The sequence below is a fragment of the Fragaria vesca genome, linkage group LG2, assembly GCF_000184155.1.
Source record: "Fragaria vesca subsp. vesca linkage group LG2, FraVesHawaii_1.0, whole genome shotgun sequence".
In the NCBI taxonomy this organism is placed as follows: domain Eukaryota; kingdom Viridiplantae; phylum Streptophyta; class Magnoliopsida; order Rosales; family Rosaceae; genus Fragaria; species Fragaria vesca.
The window spans coordinates 11,177,658-11,190,603 of NC_020492.1; the positions used below are offsets into that span (position 1 = coordinate 11,177,658).

The 12,946-nt window shown below is 38.3% G+C and overlaps 1 pseudogene across 1 annotated transcript; it reads right to left on the bottom strand.

Annotated features, from left to right (window-relative positions):
• Positions 1–1,239: 1,239 nt before the first annotated feature.
• On the bottom strand, positions 1,240–8,354 carry LOC101306988 (annotated as a pseudogene). Its single transcript, XR_184137.1, has 14 exons — positions 8,256–8,354; positions 7,336–7,773; positions 7,051–7,140; positions 6,862–6,962; positions 6,543–6,656; positions 6,376–6,457; positions 6,235–6,302; positions 6,056–6,121; positions 5,825–5,957; positions 4,676–5,007; positions 3,790–3,891; positions 2,904–3,701; positions 2,141–2,460; positions 1,240–1,814 (listed from the first exon to the last, which is right to left on the bottom strand). The product of XR_184137.1 is annotated as an uncharacterized LOC101306988 (transcript).
• Between the last annotated feature and the right edge of the window lie 4,592 nt (positions 8,355–12,946).

Below are 12,946 nucleotides of genomic sequence, written 5' to 3' on the forward strand. Positions count from 1 at the left end.
TTTGGATAGGTTAATCTGGAAGTTCTCAACAGATGGAATGTTCTCGGTAAAGACGGCATACCAGTTTGCTTTCGCCCACTCCCCAAGTCGCACCTCCTCTGCTTTTCTCAGAGAGTTCATTTTGGAAGTTGTGGAATTTCGGTTCCAAATTGGCCTAAAATGAAGTGTTGTTGAATTCTCATCTTGGAGGGTTTGCTGGATATACTGCGTTTACTTGGTAATCTGGCTTACAAAAGAGTAAGGTTGAATTTCCCTCCATCAAAATCGCTGATTCAAAGCAAAATAACCTATTAGCACAGATGATGTGCTATAGCTTGGTTTCTAGTCATAATGATGTTCTTAGTTGGTTGATATACTGTGCGGGACAGCTCTCTGTAGCTCTCTTTGGGAAGTTGATTGTACAACATGAAACTATCCACAAGTCCCAGAATGAAACCTGTTGTAGTGTTGTGTGTTGGTCTCCCCCTTCTGGTGGAGTTCTGAAAATAAGTGTGGATGGAGCTTTCAGTCATCTTACAAAGGAGGTTTTGGGTTTGTAATACGGGATGTGTCGGGAACGATGGTGGCTGGGGGAGCTTGTCTGATGTGATGTCTCCTGAGCATGCGGAAGTGCTGGCCTGTAAGAAGGCTTTAGAGTTTGTTGTTGCTCACTCATTCGCACCAGCTAAATTAGTAACAGACGCATCAGAGGTTCAGCTGATGCTTAGCAATCCTTCTGCTGCTAATACACCAGTGCTGAAAGGTTGTATGATGACTTGGGAGTTATTTTGGAGTCTACTCAGAATCTCAGATGCTGGTGGTTTATATAGGCAGGATAGGCAATTTAGTTGCTCATCAATAGCTGCTTATGCTTGTTAAGTTCATTTTTTTCTTGAAGCCGCGATTGAAATATATATGCTGATGCTTAAGAGAAGATCTTTGGTAACAAAGGAAACCGTCCAGAGTTTTCATTTTCCTACAGCTAAAATGATTGTTTTCTTTGGAGCAGAAACGATTACTTTTTTCACCTCATTACCACATCTCATAATGCGGAATGTTTTCAATAAACAGTTGTATCTGCACATACTATGTGATGTCAACGCTGTCGATTATTTCAAATAACGAATAGGCGACGGCACACTGAGCAGTGAGCACAACCAACTAGCCAAGAAGAGGTAACTGACAGTTCGGACAGCATGTTGTAGACACTGTAGGGCAGACACACTCAAAAGAAATGCGGTGCTAAACCTCGTTACTTCATGCATTAAAGCTTAGATTTCATAGCACAATTAGTAACGAAAAGATCCATGTTACATTTCGCTACAGATACAACACAGCCAGAACCGTTTTACAAACCAAAACCCAGCATAGATTTCTAACATGCTGAGCACTTCAACTGAGATTTATATAATCCGCTAATATTAATAAGCAATCCATTAGATGATTCCTATATGGCCTATCTAACATCACAAACTGCCTCTAGTGGAACAAATATGAGCAACAAGTTTATTATTTATATAAGAGATGCCGTGCTATTTTTCCATCCAAATGATCTACGCTTAGCCTTTGGGGAAGTGAAACTAAGCCCAAACATTCCCTTGAGGGCCTGCCCTTGCTCTGCAAACCTGACCAGCTTTGCGACAATGGAAGCACTCTCGGTTACATGGTTCATATCCTCTGTGTTACTCCATAGGCGGTTGGCCAGCTGCAGCCTCCTGCGCTTTGAGTCCAGTGCAATACCCCACTTCTCAAAGAGTCGCTTCCTCTCTTTTTCCGAAAATCGTCTCTGCATCAGCTTGCTTAACATCTGTCTCTCACGAGCAATAGCTCTCTTACTGTGTATCAAAATAAACATGTCAGATTATTTGAAGGTTCAGGTATAAATTGCTGCATAAATATGTCCATGGAACCATAAGTCCAAAATTTTACAGACTCTAACACAAGTCTAGAATCATGTGACAATCTATATAATCTTGGCGTATTGGCTGGTGTATTGAAATTCAACCTGTATCAGCTGATGTGTGCCAGTTATATCTGATTTAGTCAAATTGACAATTACATTTAACTGAGTAGCCATGTGAAATCACAATCATCAAGAAGATTTTACTGAAATGAGTAGCAACAGACTGAAAGTGAATGGGTTAGTAGAGGGAGAGAGAACCTTGAAGACAAAGTCAAAGTCTGACCATCTTCCACAGCCTGATCTCTATGGGAATAAGTATCCTTTAGGAAAGAAAGCCTTCTGAGCTCTACCTCCATGTAAATGGAATCTGTAGGATCACCTTTGAATAGCAAGTAAAAGTAGGTTCTATGGACCACTGATATGCAGCAAGCCTCCCAAAGTTCAAATATGGCCTTTTGCTGTCTCTGAAATTCCAGAGGCCAATCAGGAGTTTCCGATACGTCAAGCGTTGGATCAATTCCTACATCTTTCCCACTCTTCTCAAACTTTCCAGCTGCTCCTGTTTCATGGTCCTGCTCCTGCCACATTCAGAGTGATATGAAGAAGCAAAAAGTGTCATAAGAAGCTGAAACTCGTATACACAAAACATAAAAGAAGTGCACTTGCATTACGTGAGTTGTGTGAACATGCAACTTAAAATGCTTATAAAGTTACATAATCCACAACTGAACAAGCCACATGAGCTTGTCGACATCTATAAACATCACACACTCCCCACGTTTGGTCAATATGAAGTTTTGTACTTTAAGCAGGAATATCAAGCATTGAGACTGCATAACTTTTCACAATCTCATGAATCACAACCATCTATGACATTCATAACTAGAACATTCAAAACCGAAATGGGGCCCACTGCAGATAAGAAATAAACTCTGGAGAAAGCAAGGTGGACATGCATAAATGACGGCTTTCTAATTTTTTTTTCCTTTTAGCGAAGTTCTAAAGTTGGGCACATTCTTACCTCACTGTTGACATTTTGCTTATCAAACTCAAGCTTTTTGGCCATTTTCTTTAGTCCTGTGACAAAAGTATGGACGCTAGTGATATCACCGTCTGCAGTACTCTGTGCCCCTAGCTCATCCACAGCACTCCCAATGGAAGACTGAGAATCATTTCGTGATAATCTTATGCTGGAATCATAACTTAACAGAGAAAATTTCCTCCCAAAACCTTCAGGTCTCCCAGGAAAGCTTTTCTCAAACCCATTTGTCGGGGTTCTGTCTCCTATATCAGGAGAAGATGAGCCAGTCATGAGACTTTCTCTACAACTCCAACTCCTGGTTAACTTAAGGCTTCTAGAACTTGAGACATCTGCTGTTCGCACATCTTGCATCCTACTGCTATCTCTAGCTGCATCCATAGGGGTTATTATTTCTTGACCAGCTACACTTGTATTCCTATCTAATGTCAAGGAGAATGTTCCTTCATTTCCAACAGTCGATGATGAAAGGGATCCACGGTTCTTGTCCCTGTTTGACTCTTCCATTTCAATACAGCGAACCTCTTTGCAATAGTCATCCGTGTTTTGTGCAGTTCCTTCAGCAGTATCCTCTAGACTCTGGTCTTCAGAGTTCTCTGGAAGCTGACTGTATGACTCCTCAGGACTGCTCTCACCATCTCTGTCTGCAAAATGTGGATTACTGAACTTTCTGATGCCATTCGAATAATGAGGATCGGCAATGCCTGATGACTGTGATACTGAATATTCATCATCTGACATTTCCCGGGATTGCCATTTAGGATGATGACTATCTGTATTCTGTTAGAAAGAACAGAAGCAAGAGTTAGAAGAAAACGGGCATTATCATGTAATGAAACTACATGATAGAGGGCAATATGATATGTACTTGACTTGAGTCATTCTCATTTCCAACCATCCTCAATAAGTCCTCAACCCGTGATTGAGCAAGGTCTCGTTGCTTTTTCAGCTCTCTAATTTCCTTATCCATCTGCACAACAACAGATTTGATGCATTTGAATTTACATGGCCATATGTGAAACTAACGACAATTAGACCTAAGATCAGTACATGATTCAAAGAAACCCAGTTCATGATGTATCAAGAGGAGCTGTAGTCTTGATATTGGTATATTTTGCTTGGGAATGGAAACTTCTACTACTTTACAAGCAGGTCTAATGCTTTAGTTTAAGATGCATTTGAATTTACTTGGACATATGTGAATCTAATGCCTCGAACCTAATTAGACCTAAGATGAGTACATGATTCAAAGAAACCCAGTTCATGATGTATCAAGAGGAGAAGTAATCTTCACATTGGTATTTTTGAATTGGAATGGAAACTTCTACTGCTTCACAAGAATGTCGTGGTGGTGTACATGATTTATAAATATGCCGATGAAAGATTTGCCAGAGAAAGCATGTCCAAATTCCCATAATATTCATGTGTATGTTAGTGAAACTTAGGAGCAGAATCCTACATATGCCAAATGTATATTTTGAATTGGAATGAAAACTTTACTGCTTTACAAGAATGTTATGGATATTACTATGAAAAAATTGCCAGAGAAAGCATGTCTAATTTCTCAATATAAACATGTGTATGTATGTGAAGCTTAGGAGCAGAATCCCACATATGAAAAATGTAGTCTTCCTACCACATCACATTTTTTTTAAGCACTGATCCCATGTATTAGCATCTTAAGCAATGTCTTCTTATCTATTACAGGTATTATTCCCAAACTGTAAATAGAATTTCATATTGAGAATCTTTACCTTTTCAATCTGAAGATCTTTCTTTTTGAGTAATGCTACATAATCAGAAGCTGAGGAAGGAGGGCCAGGTGTTCTCAGCTCACTCTCCAATCTAGCTAGCTCTTTTTGCAAATGCTTAACCAAGGCCTTGTCTGACATGACTACATTGACCTGCGCTTTTGTAGTCACTTCTTTTGCGCAACAAGCAAACAAAAGGGTGTTTCTAGTTTGCTCAACATGGGTTCTTGCAGGGCTCAAAGTGCAAATAATGGCAGTTCTAGCATTACCACCCAAGCAAGGCTGCAGTATGCGTGTCAGCTTAGAATCTCTGTAGTTGATGTGTCCATGTCTTCCTTTACTGTGATGAATTATCACCCCGATAATGAACGTAAAGATAATATCAGTAAGATTAAAGGACAGGAAAAATCAACAAGACAGAAGGAAACAGAAGTTTTTAGGAAAACCTCCTGTTTAATATCAAAGAAATAGAATCTTTTTATTCATGGATGTAAACACAAAAGACATTATATATTGCTCCCTAATCAACTCACTCTAGGAATACTCGAATATATTTTAGATGAGAACCACACTAGGCATTGACTTAGGTACAGCTTGTTGTTCATCTTACCTACCCAGTAGTTCAATAATTGTTGATTTTCAGAGCAATAATAGACAAAACACTACACAGATTTTCATTTTTAGGCATCCTCTTGTTTGAAACTCACTAGAAAACAGGTACAGCAAAAATAATTAAAAAAATAAATAAAAAAAATTTCAATCCATTTGCAACCCAATATATCTGTGTCATTATTATTGCTAGATCTCCATAAAACGGCACATGTCTGATAATTGAAAGTTCAAGAATGATACTGCTTTTGCTGCCATAAATGATTATAAATGGCATACATTGGAAAGAGTTTTAAAGGTAACATTTTCTGCAAGTGGCGTACAGTGTACATTTAGTCAGTGAGAAGGGTCTATGGTGCTATATACAGTACACTTACACTCTTCAACAAAATAAATTTGAAGAATTGAGATATATATAGTCAGGTAGATGAACATTTGGTAGACAGAACAATCCACAACAGGTAACAATAACTTATTAGTACGCTGTGAATCAAACTTGAAAGACATACTCAGACATGAAAAAGTTACATGAAAGAGGAGGACTAGACAACCTTAGCTTGCGTATAACAGTTCCAAGAGTTAGCAAACTGCGATTGATGTGGCAGCCTTCTTTTAATCTTGTCCCAGCTGATAATGCTTGAGATGCACGCTCGCTCCCTGCCAAGTCCACAAAATTCTGCAGCAAAAGTAATTTAACAATGAAGTCATTAGTTACAGTAACAAAACTTATATCTATTGAGCACAGATCCTGATACATAATTGATCAATATGTACCACGCTAGCTGCAAGGGTGGTTGAGTTTCCTTTGCCTAAGAATTCCCGAGCAGAACTTTCAATTGCCTACAAGGTTTTATATAAAAGTAGGATTAGACAGAAAGTTACACAAATCGAAATCCGCATTAAAGAGAAAAAAATGGAAATCCCCATTAAGAAAAGATGAGGATGGAACGCACCAATCTAATAATTTGATGTGATCTAGAGCTTTTCTCATTCAATAAGGTCTCCCCTATCTGTCTTTGAGCTGCCAAAATATGCCAAAAATAATTTGATATACAACACTTCTAGTAAAAGGATTATTTTTAAAAATGCTTTACCTTCACAAATAGAAAGAAGCTCTTTCAAATGGCTCCAATCCCTCAATGTTTCCTCGGTGATTTTCTCTACAATAGTCCCCCGCTGAGACGAACAGGAAAGTGTCAAAGTAAAGTTTCATATGCAGAAAGGAAACTATTATTTGTCAAGAAAATAAAAAGGTTGCCACCTCAGGATCATCTAGTAGCCTAAGTGGAGTATTATCTGTGCTTAGAAGGTCTCGAACAGCTTCATTGTATATCTCAATCGCTGAAAACTTAACAACGAAAGCTCTTTCCTCATGCTGAATGAAATAACAGTGTCTATATTAGTCTTGTTGCAACAAAGAGTATTTGTGAGGATCAAATTTAAAGCTGTAAACGGAAAACAGCATAAACCCATTAGTAGGTTTTCTCACCCTATGTAGGGCAAGAAAAAGTATCTACAATGAAAAAAAAATTAAAGCTGTAAATGAAAAACAGCATAAACCTATTAGTCGTTTTTCTTACCCTGTGTATATAGTCAAATATTTCCGCTACTGTGAACTCTGTGATACCATTCATAGTGTACGTTTTCCCACTGCTTGTTTGACCATATGCAAAAATACTCGCTGAAAAAAATTTAGGTGTTTGCTCTTCAATAGTTGCAAAAACGAGGCACTATAAAACAGTCATGACATGGATTGTTGTTATACTTACAGTTGATACCATTCACAACTGAAAGAGCAATTTCTTGGGCCCCTTCTTCATAAACCTTTCTAGTAGGGCAATCACCTCGAAATACTTTGTCTATCATAGAAATAGAAACAAAAATAACAAACCAGTTAAACATGTATCTCATTAATTCATGTCCTGTCCTGATACTAAGCCTATCCATTCCCAGAAAAAGCTACTGTGGGACATAATAGTAACATTATGATCTGAAATTCATGTACATAGACAAAGTGTACGAGTTACATTACACAAAGACAAACACTCCCTTACCGAATGAATAGGCATTTGGAAATGTAGACCCTTCCCGCAGCGTATTTCGGTATAAAATGGTGGTGTCATTGATGCATTCCCAGTCTGCTACTTCATTCGATGCAAGCTCCTTCTCATTCAAGGGCCTCAACCTGACCAAAACTAGAATCTTCTCTTCGCGAGCACTTGCTCCCTGCATCTTCTCCCACTTCCTCAGGTCTTCCTCACCAATAGCCCCCATTATATCCACTTTCCTCTCGTATGATCTTCTCCACCTCTCAAGAGAATTACAATCAACGGAGAAAAGGCTCGGCAACGTTCAAGCAGTAGTACATCAAGTCACTCTTGCTTCCCCAAAAATGCAAGATGATTCAAACGTAAAATGCAAGGTTGTTGCAGCACTTGGCCAAAAGACAATAAAATTAAGGAATGCATGACCACATTATCTGCAACACCAAGCTAAACGATGGTTATCGTCCCAACCACCTCAGAAAAACCAACAACAAACACAAAACCAGGAAATGATAATTACCAGTCACATCAGCAACAGCAAAGCTTAAACATGGCTATTAATCAAGCAGTTTAACCCAACCAACTTAAATTAATAAAAAGAAATCAAAAAAGGGTCGTCGTGGCGGCAATCAACCCCCCATAACACAAAGTCACCAAATTAAATAAAGCTCATTAATCATAGTTTAGTTCACGATTAAATCATTCTTTTCATTCATAAAAAAATGGACCATACGAAAAGATATCTCATTTTATATTAAGTGGCCACCCACTACTATGCTTCAGAACCAAGTAACGCAAGCCTCGCATCAGAATCCTCAAAGCAACATTCAAAGTAAAACCCAAGCTTCTCAGTGATTCTCTTCTTTTTTACCCGCGGTAAAAAAGATCACTCAACACAACCAGACAAAAACCCAAAGAGATATTTTTACCTTTGTCGTTTTTTGCACAAAAACCGTTGGAGCTTCCAAATGTGGCTAAACAAAGTAGTACCAACCAAAGCTTTCTCTGACAAAACGCCGTCGTTTCCGTCTGAACTCTGCTCCCTCTGCTCAGAAAACAGTTGCATTTATTACGCAGATTTTCGAAACTAATTAAAACTCAAAATAAAAAGATTAAAAAAAAATTATTGCATTAGACGTTGGAGCTAGAAAAAAGAAAGAAAAAAAAACAAATCCAACGGCCAATCGCTTTGAGAAACGCAAACATTTTTGTTATCGGAAAAAGAAAACGCAAAAAATGTGGAAAAAAAAATCGCAGATTCCAAAATTTGAGACTTGTAATCTGATTACCTCTGGTATGAGCTCCACTGGTGCTGGAATAATCAGAAGGAAAATAATGAATAAGAAAAAAGAGGAGGAGGAGCCATTGAGATTAGAAAACACAGCTCCGAAAGCTTAAAGGCCCAGATTTAGTGAGGAAGAAGACACTTTACGAGTCCCCTCAGAAGAAGAAGAATAAAGGGAGAAAAGAAAAGAGAATGCGAGGAGAAAATGAGAGAGCAAAACGGAAAGTGTGGAGGAGCTTAGATGGAATGGAACAGTAAAAATCGGCGATTTATTAAACGGGGAGTCACCACGATCTGATAGCTAAACGGGAAAGAGACGGTTGTGCTTTTGTGTGTGTTAATAATAAATAAACAAGAAACTTCTGTTGGGTGATTTGGGAAATTTCCACATTGGGGAGCCCTCTGAGAGCTCTCTCTGATCTGGGAGGGGGGAGTGAGGGAATTGACAGTTTTGCCCTTTGGCTTTTTGGTGGGGACAGGTGGGGAACGTGAAAGATGGAACGAGTAATGAGGGCTTTACGCGTGTGGGGAGACAGTTTGGGAGCGTTTTGTAACCGAATTGGTTCCGGTTGGGGTTTGAGCGCCGTCGGATGAGTGGGAGTGGTGGGAGTGGATGGTGAGGATTGGACGGTGGAAAGGCAGTGGAGTAAAAGAACCGAAAAGGGAAAAGAGAAACAAGTCAGGTCATGTGGGAACTGACAAAGTGGGTGTTAGAATCATCAAAGAATTACCGTGCCAAGGAAAAGGAAAGGTCGTTTACAAATTACAACTACAAACAAAACCCCTTCACAAAAAAGAAAAAAAATAATAATAACCCTACAAACAAAACCCTTCGGAACCAGAAGGCAATCCTCCCCTCTACGAATTAGGAAGGTGGAAGAAGAAGACCAAAGATGTGGGAAGCCTCATTTGGTTCGCGGAATAAAAAGTAATTGTTTTTCTCACGAGAAGGGAAAGAGAAATGAAATGAAATTTCTCGATGGTTTTCCATTTCGTTGTTTCTGTTGTTTGGTAACTCAAGAAAACTCATCCAGAAAGCTGTTAATTAAAATAATATATTATGAGTAAAAATAATAATAACCCTACAAACAAAACCCTTAACCAGAAGGCAATCCTCTAAGAATTAGGAAGGTGGAAGAAAAAGACCAAAGATGTGGGAGGCCTTGATCTAATAGTTAAACGGGAAAGAGACGGTTGTGCTTGTGTGTGTTAATAAATAAACAAGAAACTTATGTTTGGTGATTTGGGAAATTTCACATTGAGGAGCCTTCTGAGCTCTCTCTGATCTGGGGGAAAGAGAAGGGAAATGAAATTTCTCCATGACTTTCCGTTTGGATGTTAAATAAAATAATATATTGTGAGTGATAAATACAAGAAAAAGAGATGAGAAAATGGTTCCTATAGATTTTGGAATGAACCATTTTCCCTTACATTTTCCAACCTTTAGGAAAATATCTCATTTCCTATATTTCATTTCCTTCAGCGTGTTCCCAAGCGTAGGAAAGGAATGAAACGTTGAAGGCAATGAACAACTTTCCTTTCCTAATGGTTACTTTTTTGCGAACCAAAATCGTCCAAGCAGTGTCTGATATTTAAATTATTCTAACTTTGAAAAACTTCAAAATGGTGTCTCATGTTCTGAACCTGATCGAGACATGTGTAGACTAAGACTCCTCCAGCTCAGTGGATGCTACGAAGAATTTCCTTTAGGACTAACATGATTTTGTAAAATTAAATTTTCTTTAGCTTCCTACCCACTGATTTCCCGTTGGAGAGTCTTGTTGCTATTGAAATGTGTTATAGTAGTTTGAGACGACTGTGGAGGGGAATAAAGGTACGCAACTCCAACCAAAATTTTTTTCATGTATGGTAATAATTTTTGGGTTATAACTTTTGGAGTTCTTATTTCCTTTTACCTCGCTCTTATCTCTATGCAATATCTCCTATCACCAAAAATCTTGAATCTTAGCGACTCTCATGACTTCATTGAAATCCCTGACTTTTCATGTGCCCCTAATCTAGAAAGACTCATCCTTAAAGATTGTACAAGATTAATAGATGTCCATGAAAACATTGGATTCCTGGACAAGCTTATTTGTTTGAGTGTGAAAGATTGTAAAAATCTTATGAACCTTCCCGAAAACATTTCTATCTTGTTTAGGGCTGCCATTTGCTTTGGTAATTACCAAACCGACCGAATACCGACCGATATTTTAGATTTGGTAAACCAACCAATAACCGATTAAACCGAAATCAAAAATTACCAAAAAATTTGGTTTGGTTTTGGTAAATACCGAATATATCCATATTTTAACGAAAAAATTGATGGAAGTACAATGTGGGAAAACAGAGTAGTACTTGAGGTATCAAACTGTCATATTTTATACATGAGGTATCAAATTATTTAAGTAGTCATACCTCAGATACCATAGAAGGAATTTAAATAGTAAAATTGTAGATCCATCAACTATGAAGTGAAAAGAAAAGGAAAGTGGTGTTTATATTCATACCTCCGAAAACAGCATTTCGACCTCCTAACATTTTTAAAATACCGACCGATATTTTCGATTTGGTAAATCGATCGATAGCCGATAAAACCGAAATCGAAAAATAACAAAAAAACTGGTTTGGTTTTGGTAAATATCGAATATATGCATATTTTAACGAAAAAATTAACGGAAGTACCATGTGGGAAAACAGAGTAGTACTTGAGGTACCAAACTGTCATCTTTTATACATGAGATACCAAATTGTTTAAGTAGTCATACCTCAGGTACCATTGAAGAAATTTAAATAGTAAAATTGCATATCCATCAACTTTGAAGTGAAAAGAAAAGGAAAATAATGCTTCCATTCATACCTTCGAAAATAGCATTTAGACCTCCTAAGGGCCTGTCTAGTCACGTTTTTGAAAACGATTTTAAAAAATAATTTCGAAAAATAAAAATAAGAGAATGAGATTGTTATTTCAATTTTGGAAATGTATTCGGTACTTTAATGTGAAATATATTTTCCATATTATCTAAACTATGAAAATAAAAAAGTGAAAACGTCAAATTGATGTTTTCAATTTTTCTTTGTAAAAGTCAAAAATATGTTCATCTTTCATTTCTTACGTTTTGAGAAATGTCTCATTGAACTCATTTTCATGTTATTTTCATTTTCAAAAACAAAAATATTTATTGAAAAGGTAACGACTCTTGCAGTGCTACGTAACAAGATAATAGAATACATAAATTCCTCTGATGGGAATGATAAAACTTTTACTGAGATGTGGTTAAAGAAGACAAGACGCAAGGATCATATTTCTACATGATGTTTTGGCCAAGGTTCTATGGTTTGAGATGTTCAAATCTTATCCTCGTTTTGCTCTTGGTATTGGGGTGGTTGAACCAAGTTTGTGGTCGGGGTTGCGAGATTGGATCAGGGTTGTGGTGGGACAAAAGGTGGAGCCGCCACGAGGGAGAGGATGGTGGAAGATGGGTGTCCTTCAGGTCTGGAATGATTTGATTGTGGTCGGTCGGCGGCAATGAAGCAATAATGGTAGTGGACTGACTATGGTGGTGGAGGTGCAACGATGGAGGTGGGATGGTGCTGGTGCGATTCTGGGAGCATATCGGGAGATGAAGGTAAGCTAACTCGGGCTTATGGGTCTGGGCCTTGATGATGGGCCCGATTTGGGCTAGAATAAAGGATTTGACTCATTTTAGTCCTCCATATTGTTATTTTTTATTTATTTTTCTGCTTTTGGGCCTGATTTCTGCTTTTGTTTGGTTAAGTCTTTTACCTTCTTAGTTTTAATCTGGTTAGTTGTTGAAATAAGTCACCAGTTTCATATGGTTGATGGAGGGCTATGTCCTTTTTCATCTAATAAGTTTCTCAAAGTAGCTAGAACTCTAACCACAATGAGTATGAAACGCAGCTTTTTTCTAACATGCAGTTTGATCAAAAATTTGCACAGTGAAATGCAACTCGCCATCATATCTGAAAATCAAGAAGTCACCACATTCTAGGCAATGGTCTCTCACAAATGCTGGCCACCCACGAGGGAGAGGATGGTGGAAGATGGGTGGCCTTCGGCTTGGAACGTTTTGATCTGATTGGAGGGGCTCTCAATCTGGGTTTGGGAAGGAAGGTGTCCTCTATTTGTGGTTGGTTGGCGGCAACAAAGCAGAATTGGTGGTGGACCAACTATGGTGGTGGAGGCGCAACTATGGAGGTGGGATGGTGGTAGTGCAATTCCAGGAGCAGATCAAGAGATGGAGGTGGGCTATCTCGGGCTAATGGGTTTGGGCCTTGATGATATGCCCGATTTAGGTTGTAATAAAGGATTTG